The sequence below is a fragment of the Rhea pennata genome, chromosome 5 (assembly GCF_028389875.1).
Source record: "Rhea pennata isolate bPtePen1 chromosome 5, bPtePen1.pri, whole genome shotgun sequence".
Classification (NCBI taxonomy): Eukaryota; Metazoa; Chordata; class Aves; order Rheiformes; family Rheidae; genus Rhea; species Rhea pennata.
This window is the reverse complement of record NC_084667.1, coordinates 12,847,279-12,854,450: the sequence shown is the minus strand read 5'-3', so window position 1 is coordinate 12,854,450 and position 7,172 is coordinate 12,847,279. Positions and strand designations below refer to the sequence as shown.

Below are 7,172 nucleotides of genomic sequence, written 5' to 3'. Positions count from 1 at the left end.
TCACTCGACATTGCAGCACCCCAGATAGAAGTCAGTGTGCGATGGTCTTTTTGCTGTCAAGCATCTCTAACTGCAACACAAAACCCAAAATCTTCTGCTTGGAGACAGGTTCTTCTCATAGATCCCAAGGGAAGGGGGAGTAGAGCGAGTGGGAGCCAGTGAATTCGATCAGATTGCCTCTGCCATCAGGAGGATTTTTCTATGCCAATCTGGCACTGCCCAGCTCAGGCAGAGTTCACGTGGCTGCTGGGTCTGCACTGGGCAGTGTCCACACCACATGTCTTGCTCATCCTTAAAGGGCTATTGCTGATCACAGAGTCAGCTAATAAAAATTCTGCCTCTGTGCCTTTCTGCATCTTGGAGCTGTGGCAAGGGCAGCCCCTGCACTGCCTCTTAGGTATCAGCTTTTTCTTGGCCACAAAAGAGGGGCATGCAAATGCCACACGGCTCAGGTGAGCCTCCAGTCATCTCCTGTTCATGCAACAAGCTTTTTGTTCTGGTTCCCAAACTCTCTGCCCCTCTCCTGAAACCCTCCCTCCCTTCAGATACACACAGTCCTCCAGAAAAACTCCTGTCTTTTGTAACACTCCCAGGAAAGCAGATTATCATCATATTGTTCCTTCCTGCATCCTGCCTTTCCTGTAGCTGCCTCTAATATTAGAACTTGTGGAAGAACTGCCTGCATCGTATCTGGTATGGCATTGGGGATTTGGGGTATCATATATAAACGCAAGTACATGCATGCTGTGAGGCATCTGCTCCTGTTCTGGCCTGTGCCATCCTCTTCGTATTCACGTTGATACTGTAATTGCTAAATACGGCAGCCTTTCCCAAGGCAGTTCATCCAGATATTCAGGAACGACACCTTGCAGATCAGCAGTCCTTTCTCATTCCCAGAGGTTAAAACCCGGGACGTGCCATAGGATAAATCCTAACACTGGACACAGGCCCAGTTAGCTTTGCATAGTCGCAGGCAACGGAAGCATCTTAACAGAGGAAGAGCAGTCTGTCTGCCTCAATCTCACAGGCTGTATTTGATGTTAGAGACACAGATATGGGTTCATGATAAAAAAAAAAGTCACTGTTGATTGCTAGGTAAGTGTCAGCAAACTCAATGTTTTGTTACTTCATCTCACCCTGGGTTTGACTGGCGTTTTGGTCCCAGAGAGGACATGCCTTGAGTAGCACTGAGGACCATCTCAGAATGACATTAAGGGATAAAGTGGAGAAGAGGGGAGAGCAGGAGGTACTGCCTCCATCTCGCCTGGACCCCAGCTCTTGAATGCACCACTGTCTTGCAGTAGAGAAGTATAAATGTTGTAGTGACTGCCACAGACTTTGCACTGGAAGGGGAAAAGAAAAAAAAAAAAAAAAAAAAAAAAGTAGCGCTCAACCAGGGTTACAGGAGAGCAAAAAATTTCCCTGGTATCATATTGCTCAAAGGATAAAAAGAAGATTCTGGACCCCGAAGTATCATGTTAATTTATAAATGCACAGTGAAAAGGCGTAAAACTCCCGCGTAAGGATTATCCCCATTGTACTGCACTGCTGACGGCAAGAGTTGATAGCCGTGACCCACAGCGAGGAAAAGCAGGTTTTCATCCTTTTCTTCTTTATTTTAGACTATTATTTTTATCTTAAGATGACTAAGAGAAAAAGACATCTCTGGCTTAGAGCACTGGAACACAGGTATGGTCTCTTCTGGAGATCTTCAGGACACGGAGGGAAAGGAAGAGGAACAGTAAATTCTTTACAATAAGCAGTGTACAGGGAGAGGGAAAAAAAGCAACTTGCTTTTGTCGAGTGTTTGAAAGAGTTAAAGTGGGCACGAGCTAACAATTCTGGGGCAAATTCTGTAAGTGCTGGTGTCTGGGGCATAGTAATAACAGTGGGATATTGGCATTTCCATTATGCACATATATGATTATACTGAGGGGCTGCTTGAAGAAAAAAGCAGGAAAACACTAGATCTACGAAATTTTTCTCTCTCACTCACAGAAGAACACCAAATAAGTACCAGCTTAGAGGTTCCTCAGTGTTGTTTCTGTCAGATATAAAGCCTATTTCTACTGGCCAGGAGCTTCAAGATTGAAAGAGTAACATTATAAAACACTTTCAAGAGAAAAGGGTCAGCCATAAGGTGAGAGAAGGGTCCTGCAGAAGTGCCTTTTCTCCAGTTCCTGGAGACAGAAATTCCTAAGGAAGCACAGACAAACCAGTAGACTACTTTTTTTTTTTTTTTTTTTTTTTTTTTTTTTTTTTTTTGGCACTGTAAGATCTTGGCAAAACCTGTCAGCCTACAGGCACAGAGACCTGTATTTAGAGATTAATCTGGATTCAAAGAGGGAATTCATCATTTAATAGGAGGGAAGATGGGAGATCTGAGTGTATAGCATTTAGCAAGATAACTATCTGATGCAAGTGAAAAAAAAAAAGGCAAACATAGTCATGGTCTGCACTGGAGGCAGGGGAAGATGTAAACCACTGCACCAGGCCCACAGGAGATCCCATCTATACAGCTCTGGCTGCATATGTCCAAGAAAAACTTAGCCTTGAAGAGGTACAAAGGAGAATACGAAGGATGATCATAGGCATAGTTAACCTACAGTATGACTAGGCTAGAAGGAGGTGGTTTAAGCCTGATAAAGTGAAAGCTGAGAGAAAAACTTCCCCCCCCACAAGAGTTTCCCCCCCCCCGAATTGGTGAAGCGTAATTCTTGCAACAACCCACATGGTCCTAACCTGACCATGAATAGAGGAGAACAGCATAACCATCACAGTGGGAGAAGCAGAGGCAAAAAGTCATTTCTTCTGATATGTGGTCAGATCTGTTACACCACACAGCAGCTTGAGGGGGCTGCACCTTCCAGGCCTACCAGTTAAGCTTAACCCTCTTTCCCCAGAGCACTTTTGTTCTAGAATCATTTCACATTTCTAGGTGGATGTTTCAGTCCTGATGGCTCCTTATGGGAGGGCAGAGCAGCAGGTCCCAGTGGAAAAAAAAAAAAAAAAAAAATCACTGGAGCTCTACTCCAAAAACCTCCCTGTTGAGACAGGTCATACTGCTATGAGAATTACTTTGCTAGTATGTTGTCCCTTTTTTTTGCTACACATGATGCAGCCTTGCTCAAACAGCTCTGATGCAAACACCAGTGCAAGCTGACACAGAAGCACTGTCATAGGCCACCCTTCTGCTGGAGATGCTTTTCAGCTTAAGGATAAGCACACTGGAGAACTGGAACCAATAAAGATGCCAATAGGCTTCACTGCTGTTTTCAACCAGAGAACCTTTAGCAATCATGGGACTTATTTGCAGGTACTTGGAGCAACGCTGAGTAGTAGTAAAAAATAGCCTAGGTAAACTTTCATTTATGACATATCATTCTAGCAAAGATTAAAATGTCACATGTATCAAAATGACGCTTCATCTTTCCACATATAGTTGTGTGCAAAGGCTATTCTAAACAGAGCAAAAGCGACTACCGCCTATTCACATCTAATGTGACGCATTGATTGACTCTGATTCTTCTGTACAACTAAAATTATGTCAGATAGGCAGAATCTCAGAGCTGTCCTGCAGAGCTCAAAGAAAAGAGTTATCCAGCAAGTGGCCATTAGAGTAAAGAGACTTCCGTAGATTTATAACCTCCTTTGACACCATCCCTTAGTCAAAAAATCAGAGTCTCAGCAGCATGGTCCAGACAAAGCCCTCCACAAATCCCTCCCACCCAAACCAATACAGATCCATCCTCACCAGCCCATAATTTACCTTAATTCAACTATCAGATATTTCTTTCCCGTGGACAGAGCATCATTTCAAGAGACTTACAGGAAGTCAGAAAATAAGATGTCAATTTATTGCTTACTTAAGTAAAGGGATTTGATAGAAAGTAGCCAGCCAACTGCTTCCTGGGCAGACAGGACTCCCAGCCTGGCTTTTTGGAGGTGACTTGCTCAGGGATTAGCCCCAAGGTCAATGGTCATGTTTCACAGCCTCTACAGAGATCGCTTCTTTTTTTGGATCCTAGTAAAAGGCTTCTTCCAGAGATGACTTATTCACTCCAGTAAATACTAAAAACTGAACAAAATTAAAAAAAATAGAAAAAAAAGCATTTCCAGTAAACAATTTTTTTAAGGGCCATAGCACTCCTGCAATACACCAGATTTTCTCCATTAAGCCTGAACACCGTAAGTTTATCACATGGCCATTATAAAGAGAAAACGCTACTAAAACAGCTAATTTATGGTGGTTCCAACCAGCACCTTGTCCAACAGCAATAAACAAACATAGCCTGGTTGGCTTGTTTTATTTTTGTTTGCTCGCTTTGTTTTTCTTAAATCATCATCCGAGCAGCACACACTCCCTTGCCCTCTTCCCTGGGGAAGGACAGTGCCGCATGGTGTGCGAGGCGGCTTCTGCAGAAACTGTTCCACTTCTCAGGCAGCTCTGCCCACGCTCTCCACGCGCGAGGCCGAGAGGTGCGCTACGAAGCACGAACAAGCCTTCCCCAGCAGGTCCAAAGCAGGGTTCAAAGCTGTTCTGCCTGGTGTTCATACCACCTGCATTTCTAGTTTCTCTTTCCTGGGCCATTCCATCTTACCCGTGTTTTAGCCACTTGTGACTAATACCATCCAATTCAATCCCGGTATTACAGTAGCAACGGTAAAAAATTAAAGAGGAAATGCTTTGAAGACGTTACACAGCTCAATAGTGATCGTTTAGCAAGCTCTGCTGGAAGTTTTCTGCAGAGAAAATATACAAGTCACACCAATGACATTTACATGTGTATGTATATGCTACATAAGTAGCATGGGGTACATAAAGCCCAGCAATTTTTAGAGGTTTTCATGACCATTGTGCTCTCTGAACAGAAACAAGCTAGATATTCAGAGCAGTTATTCTCAGGGACAGCACAGTTTTGAAGGCATAACCACTTATTTAACCAGTTAATTTTCAGCACCAAAAAAACCCCAGAAAAACAAAAACAAAAAAACAAACAAAAAAAACCCCTTGCCTTCATGATGAGGGCACCAAAGCAGGGTTTGGCACATCTGGACAGTGTTTCCATCCATGCCAGAATCTCCCTATCTGATTCGAGCCATGTAACTTGATTTCTCTCTGCCGTAGTTCCTCCCCTATGGAAATGGTGCTAACATCCAGAACAGCACAAGAACACACATACCACATCCAGTACGCTAGCTCGGATATGACAGCCAAAAAATCCTGCAAGTGAGGGTTTTGTTAGAATTTGTTTGGCAAGTGAATGTTTAATCACTATATATTATTGCAGGGAGACAACCAAAGCAGCATCAACATTTTTAAGATCTGACAAAACAGCCCAACAGCCAGCTGGACGCATTGAGATTCAGAGCCGACGGCTGCCCACTCTGAGCGAGTACTTTCTTCAGCTGTTCCAACACAAGTCAAGAGATCAGAACCCTCCCTCCAAGTTTCTAAAACAGGGTTAGCTTCAGGGCTACTTTATACAAGGCATTTCTCCACTGGAAAAATTTAGACATTGACTGCAATTCACTAATTTTCCACCTATGTTGTTCCATCCAGTCTAGTATTCCACAGAGGGAAAGAAGTCATAGGGTTAACTTTTATATAAAATAAATAGATATCTAGAAAACAAGATTGACTAAACCATGTTTTTATTTAATCTAAATACCATAGAAATGTCCTACACACACACACAAAAAAAAATCCATAATTGCTCTTACATACACATTCAACATTCACTTACCTGCACCATTGGTATTGCCATTGAAGCCAAGGCCTTAGAAAGCTAGGGATGCTCTGAGTTAGGACTTCATCCAGAACTGGAAATGGCAAGGACCAAAATGCTTACGTTCTTCATATCCTCCACTAACACATCCTACTACGTGCTCCAGGCCCAACGCGCTGCAGCCTCCGCTTCTTTCGTAAATGTGTAAACGCTCTCTGCTTGCTGGCTTTCTTCACAGCTAGTCAGTGCAAGCTCAGTGCTTGTGCTGCACGTGCACATAGCACAGAAACAAGATCACACTTCTTGCCACCCTTTCTACGTTCTCAAGTGGGGATCCGACCACAGAGGAAGGAGGGCTACCAGCACGAGACACGACAAGACTGTTGCAAACTATGTGCTAAGGAGAACCCTCAGCCAGCTGAAAGTCTAAATCACCTGGCAGGAAGGACCCTCTGCAGTGAGACATACTGACAAACAGTGTTTGGAGATAAGGCCTCGCTGTTACCGCAGTCCCGCATACAGCTTTCGCAGAAGGGGAAAAAAGAAAAGTCTGACTGAGGAGCAGGAATTTGTTGCAGCGCACACGACTGCAGGGATAAGCAAGGCAAATTTCCCAGGTTTAGCATTCCATGCGCACATGAAACATCTACACAGAGTAGATGCCAGAAAGCACAGTTTTGCTCAAAATCAGCTGTTCCTCAGTTTTTCCGTCAAAAAGCAAAAGTGAAGCACGGGAAATCCACTCTAGTCCTAAAATGGGACTCTGCTCATAGCCTAACCATCTGGAGGCAAAGTTCACCTAAGAGGTGCTACGCGAAAGGTCATTCAAGTTAGCATTTTATTCAAATTAGCATTCTAATTAGCAAAGAGGTTTTTAGCAGCACTCTTCAGTCCTGAGTGCAGACACTCAGCTAGCACCCAGTATAACAAGAGAGCACCTCCTTTAAGGTATTTCTTCAGGCAGCAGAAGCATATTAATTCCCACAGATTCCAACACAAGCTATAATTGTATACTCTAAAGTAATCGCCACTCGAGACACTGACTGGCCATACATACAGAGCAAGTACAGAATGAGCATCTTCTCCCTTTTAATAGTTTCATCTTGGCTTTCAGATTTCCTAAATACTGCAGGGGCTTGGTGTCATTAATCATAACACAGCTTACTTTTCATTAGCTCTATTTTCTGAATGAGGCTTTTTTCCTATCCCACCATCCACTGTAATGGCTAGTTAACCTCTAGACGTTTTAGATAACAGAGGAAAAAATGCTATGATAAAAAGGGTTGAAATGTTCTGCAATTCTGCCTGGAGCGATGCTGGGATAAGCCTTGCACATATCAGTAGAAGAATGGTTTAATTTGTAAGCTGGAACAATAGATGACAGCTCCTCCTAGTCTTGCTGCTGTCCTCATCCCCAGCAGGGAGTCTCTGATAAAAATGCTG

At 43.5% G+C, this 7,172-nt stretch overlaps 1 protein-coding gene across 1 annotated transcript in view; it reads right to left on the bottom strand.

Moving 5' to 3' along the window:
* Positions 1–6,167: 6,167 nt before the first annotated feature.
* Positions 6,168–7,172, bottom strand: part of SLC39A9 (solute carrier family 39 member 9) — a 28,478-nt gene continuing 27,473 nt past the window's right edge. The window contains exon 8 of the transcript XR_009958586.1: positions 6,168–6,251. The gene's annotated coding sequence lies outside the window, so the exon portion shown is untranslated. The remainder of the gene's footprint in view (positions 6,252–7,172) is intronic.